Raw genomic sequence first — 22872 nt, forward strand, 5'->3', positions numbered from 1 at the left:
TAGATAGATAGATAGATAGATAGATAGATAGATAGATAGATAGATAGATAGATATGAGAGATAGATAGATAGATATGGGATAGATAGATAGATAGATAGATAGATAGATAGATAGATAGATAGATAGATAGATATGAGAGATAGATAGATAGATATGAGATAGATAGATAGATAGATAGATAGATAGATAGATAGATAGATAGATAGATAGATAGATATGAGAGATAGATAGCTAGATAGATAGATATGAGATAGATAGACAGATAGATAGATATGAGATAGATAGATAGATAGATAGATAGATAGATATGAGAGATAGATAGCTAGATAGATAGATATGAGATAGATAGACAGATAGATAGATATGAGATAGATAGATAGATAGATATGAGATAGATAGATAGATAGATAGATAGATAGATAGATAGATAGATAGATATGAGATAGATAGATATGAGATAGATAGATAGATATGAGATAGATAGATAGATATGAGATAGATAGATAGATATGAGATAGATATGAGATAGATAGATAGATAGATAGATAGATAGATAGATATGAGATAAATAGATAGATAGATTAGATAGATGGATATGAGATAGATATGAGATAGATAGATAGATAGATATTAGATAGATATGAGATAGATAGATATTAGATAGATAGATAGATAGATAGATAGATAGATAGATAGATAGATAGATAGATAGATAGATAGAGAGATAGATAGATAGATATGGGATAGATAGATAGATATGAGAGATAGATAGATAGATATGAGATAGATAGATAGATATGAGAGATAGATAGCTAGATAGATAGATATGAGATAGATAGACAGATAGATAGATATGAGATAGATAGATAGATAGATAGATAGATAGATAGATAGATAGATAGATAGATATGAGAGATAGATAGCTAGATAGATAGATATGAGATAGATAGACAGATAGATAGATATGAGATAGATAGATAGATATGAGATAGATAGATAGATAGATAGATAGATATGAGATAGATAGATATGAGATAGATAGATAGATATGAGATAGATAGATAGATATGAGATAGATAGATATGAGATAGATAGATATGAGATAGATAGATAGATAGGAGATAGATAGATAGATAGATAGATAGATATTAGATAGATATGAGATAGATAGATATTAGATAGATAGATAGATAGATGATCTTGAGCACATATTGATTATGGATATTGATTATAAATGATAATTGTGGATCAGATATAGGAGATTATAAATAATGATGGGTGGGTCAGATATGGATTGCAGACAGTGAAGGGGTGTATAGAGTATGAAAGTATGAGGAGAGGCTCTGTATTGATATAGATGATCATAGGGCTCAGTCACACGGGCGTTTACTGCCGCGATTTGCGCATGCGCATGCGTCCGGCGATTTTTTTAAAACCATTGCTTTGCAATGGTATCGGACACATGAGCGCTTTTTATGCGCTCGCTCGTCCGATAAATTATAGAACAGAAATCGCAGATCGCACCTATCTGCGATCTGCGATTCCTGTTCTCTTCTCTATATGCGCTCAATGGGGCCGGCGGCAGCAGCGCCGACTCCATTGAGAACATACAGAAGACAAATCATTCTTCTCTGCCACAGCTGGAACAGCTGTGGCAGAGAAGAACGATGTTTTCCCATTGAATTCAATGGAGCTGCAATACAGCCGCTCCATTGAAAGCAATGGGCTGCCGGCGTGCGCGGGGTTAATTGTCGGGAAGGGGTTAAATATATAACCCCTTCCTGCAATGCATCCTGAAAAGTGAAAAAATAAAAAAAATGTATGTACTTACCTGCTCCTGGCAGCCGGAGATCCCCGCGGCCGTCCTGCAGTGGGTGTGAAGGGGGTGTGACTCAGGCTTGCCCCTGATTGGCTCAGCCTGAGCCAATCAGAGGCTGATCTCAGTCACACCCATTCATGAATTCATGAATGGGTGTGACTGAGACTTGCCTCTGATTGGCTCAGCGCTGAACCAATCAGGGGCAAGCCTGAGTCACACCCCCTTCACACCCACTGCAGGACGGCCGCGGGGATCTCCGGCTGCCAGGAGCAGGTAAGTACATACATTTTTTTTATTTTTTCACTTTTCAGGATGCATTGCAGGGAAGGGGTTATATATTTAACCCCTTCCCGACAATTCATCCCACACTCGCCCGCAGCGCTTGCATTCAATGGAGCCGGCTGTATTGCCGGCTCCATTGAATGCAATGCGCTGGACAGCTCCGGCCCGTTTCTAATGAAACGCGGCTAGGAGCAGATTTTCGGCCGATTTTTCGGCCGATTTTTCGGCGCCGGTCACGCGATTTGCGCATGCGCATCCGTCATGCGATGCGCAAATCGCGTGAAAAAACGCCCGTGTGACTAAGGCCATAGATGACAAAAGGTATTGTCGGTTTTTGGCAATTCATTGGCTTAATGACACACAAATTATTGCAAATCTTGCTCTTTTTACCGTACGGCAAAACTGAACACAATTTACTGCAAAATCCTGTGGTTTTGCAATACGGTGTTTAGCAGAATGTGGTTTTTGCATGTGAAACTCACTTCTTTGGAAAATCAAGCTTTGCAGAAAATAACCACATCACAAAGCCATGGCAATTTGCAGTAAAACAGTTGTAATTTCCCTGCCTGGGAATTGAGCACAAGGCACACTACTGCTATATATGAACCCTAATTTGGCCCAAATTGGGCCATAGTGCTGACTATAGATATAGCGGTGGGGAGGAGGGAGGTGTTGGGAGCAGCCCAGGGCCTATTGTACACTTAATCCACCACTACCGGTACAAGCAGGGGCATAACTATAGAGGATGCAGGGGATGCAGTTGCACCCGGGCCCAGGAGCCTTGGGGGCCCATAAACCCTCTCTTCTCCATATAGGGAGCCCAGTACTATGAATAGAGCATTATAGTTGGGGGCCCCATTCCAGGTTTTGCATTGGGGCCCAGGAGCTTGAAGTTACGCCTCTGGGTACAAGGGTATATAACTGTCGCAGGGAAAGGTATAGCAACACAGGATACAATGTTGCAGATGGAGTAACCAAGATATGTAATATTTATATAAGAATACAGGAATAAAAAGAAACAATGGAGAGATATTGGCTAAGTTATTGAATGTGTACCTTCTCATCATGGTGTGTTATCAGCTAAAACGTAGTAACATTTCCTAGGCAATATCGCTAAAACTCTACTACTAGCAATACAGTGTCTTAGAAATATAGCATGTAAGATACACTCTCAATGTCCCTATGATCTAAGGCTCGCAGACTTCTGCCTGTTAAAGACCTCAGTGCATAATCGGAAGCTCGAGCAACAGAAGTTTGCTAAACAGTCCAATCTCCTTAGTGCAGCTTTTGTGTTCTGGTCTGATGATTGATCCTTTGCAATTGTACAGGTGTGTGCACATACAGTGTCCCTTTGAGGCCGACCTCACTTACGATTTTTTTGTTCGGGGGTTGCAGCTTTTATCTACACGAACCCTTGCACAGAGCTGTTTAGAGTGGGGAGGGCTCCTCTCCATCCCTGACAGTGCGGATGGGCTCTCCTGTGCTCAGGACTGTTGCAAACTGCCCCACTCTCCAGGCCAAAGGGACAGTGTAACTCCCAGCTTCTCTTCAATGTCAGAGCAGCACATTCCCCCCAGCCTGCTCTTCTTCGGCAGTGCCAACAGCAGACCTCCAGTCTTACTTTCTCCAATCTGTGCATGCCCTTTGCCGCTGCTCCCTGCTGTCTGGTGCTGCTGCCCCAGAACCTGTGGCGCAGCACACACTTTTATACGGCACTGGCAGGGTGCTGAGAATTTTCCCAAGTCTTCAGGGCAGGGGTGTTTTTTTTTGTTCATTTTGCTTCCCAAAAAATGCAGTAAGGGCTCATTCACACGAGCGCAGCGACCGAAAACTGCGTGAATGGGCGCACAAATCTGTCGTTTGTGCACCCGTTCAGACAGGACAGGCCCGGCACATATATGCCAAGCCCGGATTGCCGTCAGGTGGGTGAAGACAGTTTAGCGCTTTCTGTCCCCTCGCCAGCTCTCTGCAAGGGAAGGGGGGGGACGGGGAGGGAGCTAGTGTGCCCGGCCCCCTCCCATTGCAAACAGAGGAGGAGGGAAGGTGTTTAGCAGACACGCTGCTAAACTTCCTCCCACCTCCCTTCTCCAGCAGCTACCATAGGCTCCCAATGCATCAGATGGACAGCATATATCAGCTGGACGTCAATGCGCGGCCGATATACGCTTGTGTGAATAAAGCCCAAAAGCGATGAAAAAGCCATATGTACCCCTAAATGATACGAAACAAAAACTACAGCTCATCACGCAAGAAACAAGCCCTCATAGACCTCTGTTGATGTAAACTCGAAAGTTATGCGACTTTGAATTCAGTGATGCAAAAAATAACATTTTTTTTCAAAAAAAGGGTTTTTTATTATGCAAAAGCAGAAAAACTTAAAAAAATATGTGCCATAATCGTAACTTCCCGCAGAAAAAAAATATCATTTCATTTATGCTGAATCATTAAGGGCTCCTTCACACAGGTGTATTTTGTGAGCCAAAACCAGGAGTGGAAAGAAAAAAGAATGGAGAGATTTGAATTTCTTGCGTATTTTGGACCCATCCTGGTTTGGGCTCACAAAATACTGATGTAAAATACGCTCATGTGAAGGAGCCCTAACACTAAAAAAAAGGCTCAAATGATGTTCTTCGCACTGCCATAAAAAAAAAATTAATAAAAGTCATATATACTCAAAAAATGGTACCAATAAAACTACAACTTGTATGGGCATATCATCGGAAAGTAAAAAAGTTATACCTTGTGAAAAGTAGAGATGAAAATCCCCCAAATATTGTTGCGTCCGGAGGTCCCAAATAGTCTGCGTTGCTAATGGGTTAAGATGTGGGTTAGAGATGAGCGAGTATACTCGCTAAGGCACATTATTCGAGCGAGTAGTGCCTTAGCCGAGTACCTCCCCGCTCGTCTCTAAAGATTCGGGGGCCGGCGGGGGGCGGGGAGTGGCGGGGGAGAGCGGGGAGGAACGGAGGGGAGATCTCTCTCTCCCTCTCTCCCCGCCTGCTCCCCGCCGCAACTCACCTGTCACCCGGCCCCCGGATCTTTAGAGATGAGCGGGGAGATACTCAGCTAAGGCACTACTCGCTCGAGTAATGTGCCTTAGCGAGTATACTCGCTCATCTCTAATGTGGGTCTTAATTAAAATGTCTCAAGTAGAGATGAGCAAGTATACTCGCTAAGGCACATTACTCGAGCGAGTAGTGCCTTAGCTGAGTATCTCCCCGCTCGTCTCTAAAGATTTGGGGTGGGTGACAGGTGAGTTGCGGCGGGGAGCGGGGGGAGAGAGGGAGAGAGAGAGATCTCCCCTCTGTTCCTCCCCGCTCTCCCCCGCCGCTCCCCGCCGGCCCCCGAATCCTTAGAGATGAGCGGGGAGATACTCGGCTAAGGCACTACTCGCTCGAGTAATGTGCCTTAGCGAGTATACTCGCTCATCTCTAGTCTCAAGCAATATTTATCAAACCTCCGTTAGTCGTTTCTCTAATTTTCCAGCCGCATTGCTCCCATTATCACATTCTGGAATTACAGAAGCAGCCCGCCAGTGATGGAGCCCGCCGTAGCCGCAGATGACTCTCACCATACACCAGACAATCTCTAGTTTGCAGCTTCAAATATCTTAGGATGAGTCAACAAACTAGGTCATTTCCTGAGTGCGGTGCAGCCGGAGCACTAAGAAGCTTAATTCCAGCTCCAGCTGCAAATATTTATTTGGATTGATAAGAAGAAATGTCTTTCTTGAGGTGTAAGTAACGGCTCTGCTGCAGCCTCTCCTTCCAGATACCTTTTGTCCTGACTGCGATGCATTTGACTGACAAGCAGAAGATATTATTTACTCCGGGATCTCAGCTCCTCTATAGCTACTTTATGATAAAAGCTGGATTTACCGCTGTTGATCTTATGAAAGTGAAGGATAATGGAGGAAGGTCACTATTCTTCTGCGATGACCTTGGGGGACAGATCTTGAGTTCTCTTTGTCACTAAATTCTATTCTCAACCATAGATAGACGAGTTTTATGACATCTTTTTGGAATACACATGCTAAAAACCGTTTCTCCATGTCAAGTACTATAATGTGGGTTCTGGAAGCAAGATGTTTCCTTTCATAGTCCATTAAAACATTCGTAGATCTGGAGGGGTACTGTTTCCCTTTGTGGGAACGTCATGATTACATAGGGAGACTTATAGTCCGTGCAATGCTCCCTGGGTGATAAGGAATGCAAATTGGAGATGGAAAAATGTCTCTACAGTGCCACCTATAGGATGATGGCTTCCCTTTAAGCCAACGTCGGACCTTTTTAACAGGCTTTGCAATAAGGGTACTTTTACACGTAGCGAGATATCGTTCGCCCGAGTGAATGAGCAAACGATGTCACGATTTGTTAGATCGCTCGGGCGGTTAGTTTAAACACAGAGGTAAATCTTTTATTCTTTTGAACACGATCATTCAGTTTGCTGTACGAGTGAATGAGAATGATTGAATGATCGTGTTTAAACCGAATGATCAGCGAACGAGCCAACGATGATTATTATGCTTGGATGAAATAAACGATAGGCAAACGAATTATCGATCAATCGTTGGCCATGTTCACACTGAATGATTATTGTTCACATTTTAACCCTTTGCAATCCAATTTTGGATTCAGGATTTCCTAGGGGGCTTTCCCTTTCTGCCATTATACAATGGCGCCATCTGCTGGCTAGAGCCAGTACTGCGGTATGGGACATGCCGGAGAGGCCCTCAACAACAGAGCGGCCAGTAATCTACAGTAACAATACCCTGTCGGACGTCTTCCAACATCGGAGCTGTATATCCTTCAATCAGAATGTCTTTACATGTCAGACAGTGGATTGGAAAGGGTTAATAATCCAGCAAATGTTTTGAATGGTAATGATTCCGTGTGAAAGCACCTTAAGGCCTCTTACGATTTTCTGCCACCTGCATTGTGGCCAAAAATCGCATAAATGAGAGAAAGTTGCGACCAAGGCATTGCTAAATCTTGCGTTTTCTTGCCCATTTAGACAGCCCGGAATTCCGTTGACCGGGGGGAGAGAGTTTAGCGATGCTACCCATATACAGTCACCTGTTTCAGGGTTCTTCAGTGCAGAAAGAGCATTGTGTAGACTATAAGACCCCCCCATACTCCACAGACAATACCCTTCCTGGCCCATACGTCATCCAGCCAACAAGAACCCTGGGGTGAGAACCGCTTAACAGCTTTTCCTTATGGCAAATACGCAGATTTAACTTATATCCTTGGGCCATTTTGCAAGGTCTGTTAAAGGGTCACAGACCGTGGCAGCTAACATCCAAGTAGGTGGCATTAGAGAGCCATTTATAGAGTAATTTACTCTTGCAGTATTTGTGAACATTTCATATTGAGTCTGTTGCTTTACCTGCTGGCATAGAGCAGGAGGAGCCGAACTGATTGATGTATAGCTTTATGGGACAAGATTCAGTATAACGTGAAATCTATGGATATGAATTCCTTCTTGCTTTGGAGTCCAGTGGGCGGTCCTACTCAGCTTTTCACGGCTGTCTCTGTTTAGGACCGCCCACTGGGTACTAGCAGTTTTCACTTGTCAGCCCATGCCTCTATGGGACCAAAAGGGGTTGACAACACAAAACTAAAGGTATTTTGCAATCTCTTTGTTATTCGCCCCTGGAAATTTATGAAAAAACTGACAACAGAGCAGAGGCGTAACATGAAGCTCCTGGGCCTCAATGCAAAACCTGGAACGGGTCCCCCAACTATAATGCTTTATTCATAGCACTGGGCTCCCTATATGGAGAAGAGAGGCCTTATGGGCCCCCTAAGGCTCCTGGGCCCGGGTGCAACCGCATCCTCTGCACCCTCTATAGTTACGCCCCTGCAACTGGGTGTTACTACTCGCATTATCAATTAGCCATATCCTTACACGGTCTGATCCGGCGACCACTGATTAGACAGTGTCAGACCACAATTCTGAGTTATAAGAACAAAATACTTCTGAATTGCCATTTGATGTGTTAATAGAAGTATTTACTAAAACTGGGAAGTCAGGAGCGCTGCCGGGTCCTCTTGAAGTGTTCTGCGCGCAGGCGGTGGTACTGCAGCACTGATTGTGGCAGGAGTTTCCTATTGCTTGTGCTGGCTGTTTTTGTTTCTTCAGACACCCTCCTTCTTGTAGGACAAGTTAATTTGCTCTCTTTCTGAGCTGATTAAGCCAGAACCTGATCCTGATGCTTGTGTGAAAGCTCCGTGGAGCATGGATCTGCAGACTGATTGCTCTTTAAAGAGGTTTCATGTTACCCGGTGCGCCTCTCACCTTCTTGTCTCATTATTTATGGACAACCAAAATACTGATATTGATACTTATGTCAGCTTGATGCTTCCAATTAAAACCCTTCTACATCGGCGATAACTCTAAGCTTTTTGCTTATTTCCTTGCTTCACAATGGATACAAGTTTTCCAAATTACATCTGTAATATCCAATAAAGAAGGGAATGACTGGAGCTGAAGAATTACCTGGCTGGTAGAATTAAATATTGTCCCTGCCGCAGTCCTAAATGTAAAATCTAGCATTTTTTTTCTTGCATGAATAAGAGGCATCTCCCATTTTGTCGACCTATCAGATGGCCGGGGCTTCGGCACATATACACCGCAGCCTGGGATACCGTCAGTCGGGGGGATACCGGCTAATGGAGGGGATGGGGCGGGAGCTAGTCTGCTAAACTCCCCCCCCCCCCCCCTCTTCACCCCTTGCTAGCTGCCAGCAATGGGAGGGGATGAGACGGGGCGGGAGCTTAGCAAAGCTGGTGTGGTAAACTCCTCATCTGTCCCGCACCCTTTGCCAACAGCCGGCAAGAGGCGTAGAGGGGGAGGGAGTTTAGCAGAGACGCTTCTAAACTTCCTCCCACCTCCTTTTTCTGGCAGCTCCCGTAGGAGTTTCTGGGACCGGCTGGCGTATTCCATCCGGAAGATAGGTCTAGACCTATCTTTTCCGAACGGTATGCGCTCCGTGTGCGCTATCTTTTTCTGGATGGCCGTTTTTACGCAAAATCGCCCATCTGAATGAAAGCATTGGAACTAGAGATCGGTTCCGGTGTTTTTGAACTCGAGCACCGCTTTTTCCAAGTAACTCACTACTCGGACGAAAAGATTCCGGGGGCGCCAGGGGTGAGCGGGGGGTTGCATAGGGGAGGGGGGCGGGAGAGAGAGAGCTCCCCCCTGTTCCCCACTGCTACCCCCTGCTCCACCACGCCACCCCCTGCTCCCAGCACCCCCCAAATCTTTTTGTCCGAGTAGTGAGTTACTCGGAAAAAGCGGTGCTCGAGTTCAAAAACACCGGAACCGAGTAGGTTCGCTCATCTCTAATTGGAACCCAATGCATCAGGTGGTCGCGATTTTCAGCCAGCGTTTTATCGCGGCAAGGGTGCCGCGATAAAACACTTGCGTGTAGGCAGCCTTAGAATAAAGGGGATCATAGCTTATGCTCCTGACTGTATACTTATGGTTTGTATCTTATTTAGATGAATGTAGAAGGTAATGATAATTATAGTGTCCTCCCAACAAGCAGCGATGGTCATGTGATGTTGTGCTGATGCATTATGGGATTAATAGCACAGAATACTGAAAGAGAAAGCAGGGTCAAATTGCAACATCAACGTGGTGCCTAATAAGCATGAAAGAGGAGTCAGCACTGCATGGAAGTGACTGCTATTATAAGAGACATCTAGAGTGAAATGGACAATCAGGCCAGCGCTCCAAGAATAGAATAATGTGTTTTCGCCAAAGCGGCCCTGTAAGCCATTGAAACGCTACTGTTATCGTAACACAACAAAAGCCATGGAAAAATCATTGAAAGAGCATATAAACTTTGGCGCAAAACATTCTCCTAATGTGTTGAGAGTCGAGTTAAACTACTTTTAGACAAGTAAACATACGTTTGAAAAATTGTAAAAAAAAAAATTTCAAAGTAAAAGTAAAAAGAAAACCCCTTTTCCAAGTTTTCACATAAAAAACCAAAACAATAAAATAAATTAACACAATTGGTATTGGCTGTGCTACAGCAGACGATAGCGTGACGGACGGCTTCCATTGACTGCAATGGAAGCCGTCCGCACGTACACCCGCGGCAAATAGAGCATGCCGCGGGTGAGGACGGGTGAACTTACGGTGCGGAATTCCCCCGGTGGAATTTCGCGCCGTACGCATTGTGCTATTAAGTTCAATAGAACCAAATAGCTGCGGGCAACGCAGCGGATTTCCGCCGCGTAGTATGCGGCGGAAATCCGTCCGTGGGAAGGAGGCCTAAACCAGTGTTTTTTCCTGCTATTGTGATGCATTTTGAAACATGCCTCTGTAAATACAGCCTCAGGGCAAAATCAAATGGGCGCATACTCTAATACGCTCGTTTTACTGTATGAATCCGGGATTGTTTTTTTTTTCCGGACTATTCAAACAAGTTTTTAAAAAAAGCAGGAATACAGGACCTGCCCTATCTATGAAACTAAATAAAAAAGAGCTCGGCGCTCAAAAAGGGAAGACGCCAGAACACCTTCCGTAATACCAAATAGTTTTAATCTCGATGTAGTGCAACGGGTTTCGTCGCTAAAAATTGTTACATTTTAATGTGTTATTGTGCTTGTGGAAGTCGCAGTTTTTAGCGATGAAACGCGTTGTACTACATCGAGATTAAAACTGTAATTGGTATTACGGAAGGTGTTCTGGCGTCTTCCCTTTTGGAGCGCCGAGCTCTTTTTTATTTAGTTTTACTGTATTTTTTAGGGCCACTTTATAAGAGGGCACAATTTGCTAGGCGGCTCTCCTGTTGGTTCAGGATTAAAGGGAGCGACAAATGGATCCTGCTTTATTTTGATATACATCTACTAGGACTTGGAGGAGATTGGGGGGTTAAACCACAGATGGTAATTAGAGATGAGCGAGTATACTCGCTAAGGCACATTACTTGAGCGAGTGGTGCCTTAGTCGAGTATCTCCCCGCTCGTCTCTAAAGATTCGGGGGCCGGCGGCGGGCGGGGAGGAACGGAGGGGAGATCTCTCTCTTTCTCTCTCCCCTCCGCTCCCCCCCCCCCCTGCTCCCCGCCGCTCCCCGCCGCAACTCACCTGTCACCCATGCCGGCTCCCGAATCTTTAGAAACGAGCGGGAAGACACTCAGCTAAGGCACTACTCGCTCATCTCTAGTGGTTATCCTACTAGCACCGGGTAAGTCCTTTTTTATCTTTATATACTGCTGTGCCGAGATTGGTGGAGCGCTGTCCCTAATTTATGTTTTCTTGCCCTATCTTTGTCGCACAAAGTTTTAGCAACGTACGAGAAAGATAGGGCAAGTCCTATCTTTTCTCAGGCGTAGTGTTAACGTGCGAGAATCCCAATAATGGAAACTAAACCATTCAAATCAATGGCTTTGTTTCAGCCCGTTATGCGGCCGCAAAAATCACAGCCGCATAACGGGAACTAAAACACATCTTAAACGACTAAAACAAGCCCGAACTAAGAACCTTTCTCAAGCACATCTATCCATGGACTTGCTTGGGAAAGGTTCTTAGTAGAGATGAGTGAGTATACTCGCTAAGGCACATTACTCGAGCGAGTAGTGCCTTAGCCGAGTATCTCCCCGCTTGTCTCTAAAGAATCGGTTGCCGGCGCGGGTAACGGGTGAGTTGCGGCAGGGAGCGTGTGGGAGAGAGGGAGAGAGAGATCTCCCCTCCGTTCCTCCCCGCCCGCCTCATATGGCTCTGTTGATGGAAAAATAAAAAAGTTATACCTCTTGGAACACGGGGATAAAAAAATGCAAAGAAGAAAAAAAACTGGAAACTGGCTGGTCTCTAAGACATTAATTGACTGTTGTATCGGAAGTCAAGTCATTTTTATGATTTACCATGACCTGAAATTCGAGACCCTTAAAATATATTCCAGGCTTCAGTGGTTAATATAAAATGTCACAGGAAAGTGCTCCCCGAGTGCTACTTAAATGAGTGTCTGCATGGGGGCCTTTGTGCAGGAGCAACTTTTATAGTGCTGGTAATGAGGTCTAGTTAGTTCTCCGATGATTCTACACTCTATGCCTAAACATTTTAGCGACGTTCCGACTAAATGAAGCACTGCTGTTTACTTTCAAAGCTTTTAAGAGATTGCAACTGCTTTACCTAGCGGCCCGGCTTACATCCGTTCCATCACAAATCAACCCCTGTGTTCATCATTATTGCGTTTAGGATCTGATTAAATGTTATTACCCCGTAGCTCTCTCATCAAGAGTCGGCTACTTGAAGAAGCTATTCTTTTGTACGTGTCATGACATCTCCTATTTTTAATGAAAAAGAACAGCAGATAACCTTGTTTTGAATGGAGGGCTTGTAATAAATTTGGGCTTTTTTTCAATATCCTATGAGGCGATGCTTTCTCTCGACCTCTCACGCTCATTCTCTCTGTATGTAGCTCAAAGTGCATTAGAAAGACGTGGTGGTATTGCACTTCAGAGCGGGGCAAGATAATCTCACTGCAAGAGGACGGACGGCGAGTTCCGACTGCCTTTTGAAAAACACTCTATAATCCATTTGAACAGTTGGGTGTTTCTACTAAGTACTTCCACTCATTGATGCCATTGAGACATGCCACAGTTTGAGAGCCAATGTGGACAGCAGGCACGAGGTCAGAAAGGAAACTTAACAGTATCATTCCTCTTTTGAAGTTAGTTACCCGTGAAAGTTCTTTGCCCTAATTTTTTTTAATCACACTGCAGATTCTGTCCTATAAAGATGGTTCTATGTAGAATTTCAAAGTTGGCCAAGCATGGCTAATTTAGGTAATTTATTATTTGAAAAATTGGGTTCCTGCTTTAAGACACTGCTTGTTGGGTACTTCGGCAGATGCACAGAGTACAAGAAATGCAACTGCACCTAGGATTGAGGCAAATTTGTCTTCAATGGCGTGGAAAGGGGACGTTGACTAGCGAAAGGAGCAACAGTTCAATGCTGGCCAGATGACCTACAAACTGAGGTGGAAATGGTATTGACTCAGGGCACTGTTAGCTGATCGTTAAATTCAAGCTAACCTAAAAATCATCCTTCACTCTTATCAGCAGTTCTCCACAGGGTGTGCTGATAGCATTGTTTTCCCGTGGAGAACAAAGGATCTGAGCGCAGATAATAGCCTCCGGATGTTAACTGCATTTCGGGAAGGCTTCATTTGCACACCTAATTGGTATTTAAGTAGCAGAGTAGCTACTTAATACTTTATGCATAATGATCGCTCAAAGCTGTCACTCAAACTGTCGTTTGAGCGATCTTTGAGTGATCATCGCTCCGTGTAAACCAAACTTTAGTCATCTAACAGTGCATTGTTCAAACAGAACAATATAAGCTCTCTTTGATTAGTCCTTGTATGTTGTCCTTAGCAAAGTGAAGAAAACAAAATTGAGTCCCCTCAATTCTTAGAGTTACCTAATGCAGCCTCCCTTACTAGCGAAGGGTGCTCCGCTTTGCGTTGGCAGCACCCTCAGTGCACAGCAGGACAGATGAAGGCAGTAACAGTTCCAAACTCAAAGTGATGGTGCCCAACCACTCAGAAGTTTAAGTTCTGTCTGAGCAGTTCTTAGGTGTTCACACTGTACTTCTGTCCTAGAGACTGGTCTCTACTGAGACTTGTCATCCTCTGTTGTGTTTCCGGTTTCCCAAGAGCAAAATACAGTGCAGTGACTCCTATGTATCCAGCAGTAGTGACCCATCCTCACTGAATTCACTAATAACCCACTGCTTTGCTTTCCCCTGCAGTCCATCTCTCCTCTACTCTCAAATTCTTTATCCATCTCTTACTCCCAGTGGGGTGAGCTTGGAGGGTCTACATTCACTCTTTTTTCGATCTCCCACCCCCCTCCCACCACCACCAAAAAATAAATACATAAAAGTTAAACAATACATTATATGTATCCCAGAGTGGTGCCATTAAAATATGTAGCATGTCCAAAAAAACAAACAAACCCCCGTACAGCTATGGCAAGAAGTTATGGCTCTTGCAACGCAATAATAAAAAATCGCTTGGTCTATGAGGCCTAAAAAAGGCTGTAGACGAAGGGGTTAAAGATGTAATGATAACTATGAAGGTCAGGTTTCTTAGTCTTGCCATGTAGGCTTGTCAGCACAAAAGTCAATGTGGAAGAATATCCAAGAGGCTTGTGCTTTTGCATGATAATGGCACTATGAGGTCCAGCAGCAATACAACCCCTTCTAAACCCAATGTTTTGTATCTCCATTAAGCCATTAATCACTAATTAATACCTAATAATAACATAACTTGTGGTTCAATGAGTGCAGAGTATCAGATCAGAGGCGTAACTTGAAGCTCCCGGGCCCTGATGCAAAACTTGTAACAGGGCCCCCAACTATAATGCTTTACTCATAGTACTGGGCTCCCTATATGGAGAAGAGAGGCCTTATGGGCCCCCTAAGGCTCCTGGGCCCGGGTGCAACCGCACCCCCTGCATCCCCTATAGTTACGCCCCTTGTATCAGATGCAACTAAAGGGGAAAACAAATATTCTATGCAGCTTTGGATTCAGCTCACAGGGCGGTTTCCTTTGGTGGTCTCTGATGAGTAACTTCATGTTCCTCGTCTGGTCTACAATGCAGTGCGTGTAATAGGACCCTCCACTTACCATATGCCACTTGTAATAGTAGTGTCCTCTCGCGTGGCAGAGCTTCCTTTGAGCTCCTTTCGGCATTGATGCCAAGGTGCAACTCCTGCCCTACACTCCTATACCCATGTTAGTATGTTTGGTTCAATTTGGGTAATACTCAAAGGGTATTGTAATCTTATCAATCAGGTATGTCTAATTATCTGTACGGCGCACTGGAGAAGAACTTGGACACAACGCAGAAGTGTGTTGGATCGCAGCTCTTCGGAGCTAAAAACTTCCCTTTTTTTTTATCTTTAAAGACAAATGAAGAAGTTCATTAACCAATTAGTGTCAGACGGCACCCTACAGTTATCCAATCCATAGTTGACAATATATAACATTTGTATCGGTGAATCATCCTAAAGGATCATATATGGTGCATGAACTTATTAATCTTATGAGCAAGCGAGTATCTCCAACCATATATAGTAATGTCTTAAAGGGGTTGTCCCGCGCCGAAACGGGTTTTTTTTTTTCAATAGCCCCCCCGTTCGGCGCGAGACAAACCCGATGCAGGGGTTAAAAAAAACAAAAACGGATAGTGCTTACCTAAATCCCCGCACTCCGGTGACTTCTTACTTACCTTGTGAAGATGGCCGCCAGGATCTTCTCCCTCCGTGGACCGCAGGTCTTCTGTGCGGTCCATTGCCGATTCCAGCCTCCTGATTGGCTGGAATCGGCACGTGACGGGGCGGAGCTGCGAGGAGCCGCTCTCCGGCACGAGCGGCCCCATTCAGAAAAGAAGAAGACCGGACTGCGCAAGCGTGTCTAATCGGGCGATTAGACGCTGAAAATTAGACGGCACCATGGAGACGAGGACGCCAGCAACGGAACAGGTAAGTGAATAACTTCTGTATGGCTCATAATTAATGCACAATGTACATTACAAAGTGCATTAATATGGCCATACAGAAGTGTATAGACCCACTTTGTTTCGCGGGACAACCCCTTTAACCCTGAAGATATTTTTGCCCAGCAATTCAGATATGTCAGATAGATTTCTGCCTAGAAGCCGTTCCTATTTGCAGCTCACAAGTCTAAGCAAAGTTACAATAACCCATAGAATAATTTATAAGAAGAAAGACCAATTTGTATCGATTACTGTTACACCTACTACCTTGTGTGGGCCTATTGTACCTCCATCTAACCCCATCTGTCACTCATGTAACAAGCTGCTCGTGTCATTTAGAACTATTTTCCTATCCGTGTGAACACTACAAACCTGAATATTGCAGACTGGTTTTTCTGAACGCACAGCAGTGAAAAAAAAAAGTTTTTGGCTGCATTCAAAAAAATCCTTAGCCGGCACATCTCTGCATGCTCCATTCTCTGCACTGACGTGTTCACGTGTGCTTCACAGGTAACAAAGAAGCCAAGTTTTTCCTTCCTTGCCGTGTGTCACGAGAGGAGTTTCAATTACTGCCCTAAGACAGTATGATGTCTTACTCTCCAGAATACAAATGAGTACTTATAAAATCTTAATTCACTGTTAAAAGAACGATCCGCCTCAAGTCCAGAGCTTGGAAAAAGGTAGAAATTCTGAGAAGAGCTGTGATAAGATAAGGAAAACATTACTTCTTTATCACTGAAACAGCGCCCCTCTTGTTATAAGGCTGTGCTTGGTATTGCAGCTTAACCTCATCCACTTGAATGTATCTGAAATGCAATTCTAGACATAGCCTAATAACAAGAGTCATGCTATTTCAGTAAACAGCAACAACTATGCATTCCTAATTGCACAATATCGAATAGGACCCCCCGGGGTAAAATAATTAACAGAGAGATACTTAGCCTTCCGCAGACGTGGGGATCCAGCTTTTCAGCCCGCTAGGGTTTATTATGACAATGATGTCACAGGAAATTGGGGGATCGCTGCAGCCAATAAGAGGCTGCAGCATCTCTGCCCGTTCTCCTGGCATCAGAGCGCCATGATGCCAGGAGTTCAAGAATGTGATTGTGTTACCTCTCATTGGCAGCAGCAGTCATGTGATTTCCTGCGACATCATCTGGCACAATAAACCCCAAGGGGTCCTATTGAAAAGGGGTAACCATTGCTGTGACGGTGCTCCCTACCTTTTGTTTTCTGGTGCTGAAGCCCTGGCATACCCAAGTACCCATTTGACTGCTCAGATCAGTGATTGGCTGCAGTGGTCATGTAGTTAGTTGGATACATCATCACTACAGTGTCAGAAACAAAGACCGATGGAAAACACCAGAGCTGCGATTCTGGAAGGTGGGGAACCAAATTTTTTTTTTGTTCTATAATACCAGATGTTAATTTAATTTTTGGGGTTTGGAAAACCCCTTTAAGGAAGAACACATCTGTACAAGGGACTATGGGGGCAGATACTCTTTTTCTGGACTTTCTGTAAGCGACTATATTAAACAATAGTACAATCAACCTCTCCCCAGCCTGGAATGGCTAGAACAATGCATTTCTTCTTCTTGACTTTAAATTGATGAACTGTCCATGCTTCCTGATGTTGCGGTGAAGCTGGCATTGACTGTCACTCTGCATCATACACTGATCCATCTTACCTGGCATGGTGTGACAAGCTTGCCACCTGCCCAGCTCCATCAGTGTCACCAAGAAGAGCTCTAGTGATCAAAGGCTGTTTAATACATCCTTCAACAAAACTTTTGGCAGATAAGGAACAAAATTTCACCGTGGACCCAGTAGGAGGAAATTCTTCCTTACTACTATCAATAGATGCATGATTCATTATAATACACACGTATCTCTGAGCAAATCATAGTCAATCATGCACACCGCAGATACCATAAAAAGTAGAGCCTGTTATTTCAAATTTTGACTTTTTTATTTCAATTCTGTGATTCACAGTAGGAATTTGGGAAATACGTATTGGGAAGAAGATGACTTTAGGAAAAGCCTTATAGAGAGGGATAAGCAATAAGGAGCATTATTAGATTCTGTGCTTTAGACAAGCTGTATTATGGGGTTAAAAGAGCCATGAAATGGTCTTCCAGGTTCAAGACGTGGAGCCGTTCCTATCGGGACGATCTCCCTACGAAGTTGGTTAGGGAGAGTGTTCCTACTTCTATTTTGGTGTTCCCACATCCTGGTATCGTAAGTCATGTTCTTTGGTCCATTGCGGACATTAATTGAGTCAAGGTTTGAAGTGTTGGTGACGTCCGTGAAGATTGTCGGAATTGCACCCCACACAAACATAACACCCGCAATGCTTTTCACAGGGACTTTGGCTGAACAGAAGTAGACTGTCCCCAGAGACTCCATTGACCAGTTAACTCCAATAATAGGATTAATACGAGGCCAAGATCAGGACAGAGAACATATCTTAAGAGAAGTTGTATTGGTAAGTTGGAGAACTTTATATGCACAGGTTATTCCTACGATGACATACTGTAACATGTCCATCACTCACGCCAGAATGTCACATCTGTAGGGTTCTGGGACCTATTGATGTGAATGGAGAAGAAGCTACATATGTGTGGGGCCATCTGGAAAATGGAGAGATAGACATCAGACTTCTGCAGTTGCCCTAGACCATTGGGTTTCTGGGCTCATGTACCGCAGACTGATGGCGTTATATTGGTGGTCTTCTCTCCACTAAATCAATGGAACCTACAGAGAGCTATGAGTAGTACTAAATATTTTGGAACCAATTTATTAGGATCATTAAAGGGGTGGTCCAGTTCTGAAACATTGATGACCTATATTCAGTAAAGGTCTTCAATAGCTAATTGGCAAGGGTTGACCACCCGAAACCCCGGTCAAACAGCTGTTTGCTTGGCCTCGATTCTGATGTATGAAGCCGGGAGCAGTGGCCCAATATGGTATTTCAGGCACAGCTTCCATTGAATGAATGGGAACTCTGCCTACAATACCACAGTTGGATACTGCACAATGTACATAGCGGTCAGCTTCCAGCTCTGAACACTACGACAACAGCCCAGTGAACAGATGATTTGCTGGGATCACAGGCTGCCGATCAGCTATTTATGACCTATCCTGAAGATAGGTCATCAGTCTTTCAGAGCTGTACCACCCCTTTAATAATCAAATATAAAGGTTCCAAAACTTTTTCTACTACTCATAGATCTCATGGTTCTGTCATTAAAAAAAATAATTCTTTACCTATTTCTCCCCAGGCAGTCTTCTTACCTTATCTTCTCCTCCCTGATCTGCTTCTGTCTCCAGCAGTCCCCCGGGGTCACCTCACCTCCAGTTGGCTGATTCTTCTGCTTCCTGTGATGTTACGCACATTCACAGGCATTCTTCTTCCTGCCCGGCAATGTATGTTACGTCACTAAATCACAGTCTGGCAGGGAGTGCCGAGCTACTGCAGAGACTGCTCATGCATGGGGTCTCTGCAATAGATCGGCATTCCTTCCTAGCCAGTGAACACTACGTCACAGTGACCTGACCTTCACTGACCTGCAGGAAGAAGAATGTGAGGAATACAGGCTTCATAACAAGTCAGCCGGCTGGAGGTGAGGTGAGCCAGGGGGAAGAGGGGGACTGGACAAGGTCAGGAGGAGCAGATGCCTTAAGGAGTCTGCCTGGGAAAGAATACATGAATATAGATTTTTTTTAATGACAAAACCCCTTTGATATTTGGAACTACTACTAACTTTGGGTGGTCACGGTACTATGTGGATTTTGATACAGAATTCAAAATGGCTCAATTCTGCCAGCAATTTTGCATCAAAATCCACATTTAGCTATGTGGATTTTGATGCAGATTTCTGCAGTGGCAAATTCTACTCTGACCTGGCAGAATAATTTCACCCATGTAAAAGTGCCCTGATACTGTATAGAGTAGAGATGAGCGAACATACTTGGTAAGGCCGATTTCGCAATCGAGCACAGCGATTTTCGAGTACTTCACTACTCGGGTGAAAAGTACTCGGGGGTGCTGTGGGTGAACGGGGGGTTGCAGAGGGGAGTGGGGGGGGGGAGAGGGAGAGAGAGGGAGCTCCCACCTGTTCCGCGCTGCTACCCCCCGCTCCACCACGCCATGCCCAGCCCCCCGGCGACCCCCGAATCTTTTCACCCTAGTAGTGAAGTACTCAAAAATTGCGGTGCTCGATTGCGAAATCGGCCTTACCGAGTACGTTCGCTCATCTCTAGTATAGAGGTGGGATTGTTAATGTTCTAAGCATCAACCTTGTTAGTCTTGCCATGTGTCATGTGCCATGGTTGGACCAACTACTAGGAAGCGAAATGTAAATATATTTCACATCTTCGATCACAAACAAAGTTTCTTCCTTGTTTCTTAAACAGAAAACCAAAAAATATATAATTTTTTAAAATTGAGTAAGAGGGGGGGGGGGGGTGAATGTTTATGACAGTTTGCCAAAATAAGTGCTGGTTTTCCATTTGCTGAATGAGTCATATTTCTTAAAACCTGGAGAATTTCCTTTAAAACCACTTGTTTATCTCAGCAGGTACTGAGATATGAACCTCCAATGGAATAAGCCCTGACTGTCCCAAGTGCAGAACTGTATTAGCAGGCTAGCTAGTTGTGACTGCCACTAGAGATGAGACCATATTCCCCCAATTTCTTATGTACGCAGCACTTACTCTGCTCACTAACCCCCATAATGGCACAGATATCAGACTGGTTCAACACGATTCCGAATGCTAGTCTTGAATATCCCAGAAATTGCTCAGTGCACGCTCTGAAAGGCAGATTTTAACCTTTAATGTCTTGAAATTTCGCCAACATTTAGTGCTGCAATTTACAAAAGTGCATACCTTGGCTTGTCCTCTGTATTTCTGCCAAGTTTTGTAATCTTCCACTTAGTCGTCTCCTTTTCTTTAATTTCACTATTTTTTCGCTTGTTAAAGTGGTGTTTTTGAAAAGTTTTGCTTATAATAAACATTGGATGAAATCATAATTATAGGCGAGTGTGAAGACGGCCATGGTGCGGCCAGTAGGACATCCGCCAATTAATAAAGCTAAATGGCCGCTGTGCTCCTTGGAGTGCTCAAACCACTTTTTTTCTGATCTGGAAATTTGTAACCGAACATATTAAATCCAGTCTTTGATTGGAATGGTACTACCACTAGCAAGATTTCCAACAATTGTACCAATTTTTATGGAAAACCCCTATTGTGGATGAGAATTTGAAGGCGGCTCAAAGAGTTCCCTGGTCTTCACCCTTTGACCTCATTTTTAAAGGAATCTGACAACTGCAGGAACCTCCTGAAGATTACATCAGGAGTAGTCTCCGTTTAATGAAAACTGACCCAGGCAGATTGAAAGGCACCAAAGTATGAGGCTAGGACGAAATCCTTGCCACACCAAGGACTAAGGCCAGGAGGATGCCCACAGCTACAGCCAGTGGAAGAGGAAGGTGAAAGGAATCACCAGCATAACACCTAGTTTTCTAATATTTTTACACCAGATGAGGATTTTCTGACAATGACATGATTCTAAGAGTTTGCACCCATGGTGCCTAGGGAGCTTAGTTCTTTTCCAATGTTTTTTTTTTGGCTTGCGTAGTGAAAAAAGTTTTTCAAACAGAAGTGCTGTGGCTTCAACTCAAAAATCATAATGGTTCTGGTTCCTATTATTCCATTCCTCTACACAAGGATTTGCATGATTTGTTTCCTTTTTACTATTCATTATAGGAAATGGACATTGTATGGCTAGACCTGTTCCCCCTTGCTTATTAATATTGCATTGCCTATGAAGGACCGTCCTCTGCAGGTTATATAGGCTTGGCAAAGAGACTGATGAACGAACCTGAACTTGGGTTCCTCTCTCTCCAGGTCTCATAGCCACAAGGGCAACCATTATTGCGTATAAGCATTTACTATTTGCACAATTTAAGATGCAACTTACTATTATCAATGGCTCAAAGTCAGAGGCGTAACTTGAAGCTCCTGGGCCCCAATGCAAAACCTGTAACAGGGCCCCCAACTATAATGCTTTATTCATTGAACTGGGCCCCCTTTATGGATAAGAGGGCCTTATGGGCCCCCTAAGGCTCCTGGGCCCGGGTGCAACCGCATCCCCTGCATCCTCTATAGTTACGCCCCTGCTCGAAGTGTATTGTACAATACATCCTATGTTTGCTCTTTTACCAAGAACATTCCCATCAAAAATTTTCAAAAACATCAGTTTATGATAGCTTTAACGGCACGTTTTCCTTTTGTGACTGCCGTTTGCTTTAAAAAAAAAAACTACAGACTTCATCCATTTCGACTAGACAATCATCACTGTGTTCTCTTACGCCAGCTGTGTACATTCCAGATCAATACATCTCAGGGTGTAGTAATGCGTTAATTTTAATATGCTCTATTATAACAGCAAATAGCTGTTTGTATGAAATGTCCTACTTATTTTTCTGTCCTCCCCACGTAGCAATTATGGAGAAAAAATATCAACAACGCAGTCACAATGGGGTTTAAATCACGGCTCAAGACAGATCAGCGTGTTTTATATTAAAGTAGTGAGAATAGATGTGTTTATTATATGGCTGACAAGTGACACAGTACCAATAATTAAAATCTCGGATGATGCAGTAGATATAAAAAGTCTACACACCCCTGCTAAAATGCCATGGTTCTGTCATGTTAAAAAAATCTGACACTAATGAATCATTTCAGATTTATTTCCACCGTCGATGTGACCCGTTATCTGTACAATCACATTAAAACAAACGGAAAAAAACCCTGAAAATAATGTGATTAGATAACAGTGAACATCCTATTATATTTGGGGGTGTAGTCAGGGGCGTAACTAAAGGCTCAGGGGCCCTGATGCAAAAGGTGAGCTGGGCCCCCCCCCCCCCCCTCTATCTGTATCTGTACCCGTACCCATACCTAAACCATGCTGCACAGAGACATAACTTGAAGCTTCTGGGCGCCAATGCAAAACCTGTAACAGGGCCCCCAACTATAATGCTTTACTCATAGTACTGGGCTCCCTATATGGAGAAGAGAGGCCTTATGGGCCCCCTAAGGCTCCTGGGCCCGGGTGCAACCGCATCCCCTGCACCCTCTATAGTTACGCCCTTGGGTGTAGTCGTGTTCAGCATTAGCCAATCTCATCTAAAGTCATATTACATTGTAGTCAGCACTCCACTGCCCTTATGTAAAGTGTTCTG

At 44.1% G+C, this 22872-nt stretch overlaps 1 protein-coding gene across 6 annotated transcripts in view; it reads left to right on the plus strand.

Annotated features, from left to right (window-relative positions):
- The window catches only part of SGCD (sarcoglycan delta), a 603650-nt gene that overhangs the window by 234161 nt on the left and 346617 nt on the right, over positions 1 to 22872 (plus strand). For 2 of the 6 annotated variants that reach the window (XM_066590465.1, XM_066590468.1), the window contains exon 3: positions 17986 to 18107. The exons of the other annotated variants lie outside the window; for them this stretch is intronic. The gene's annotated coding sequence lies outside the window, so the exon portion shown is untranslated. The remainder of the gene's footprint in view (positions 1 to 17985; positions 18108 to 22872) is intronic. 6 annotated transcript variants of the gene reach the window in all.

This window comes from Eleutherodactylus coqui, chromosome 2, assembly GCF_035609145.1.
Source record: "Eleutherodactylus coqui strain aEleCoq1 chromosome 2, aEleCoq1.hap1, whole genome shotgun sequence".
Lineage (NCBI taxonomy): Eukaryota > Metazoa > Chordata > Amphibia > Anura > Eleutherodactylidae > Eleutherodactylus > Eleutherodactylus coqui.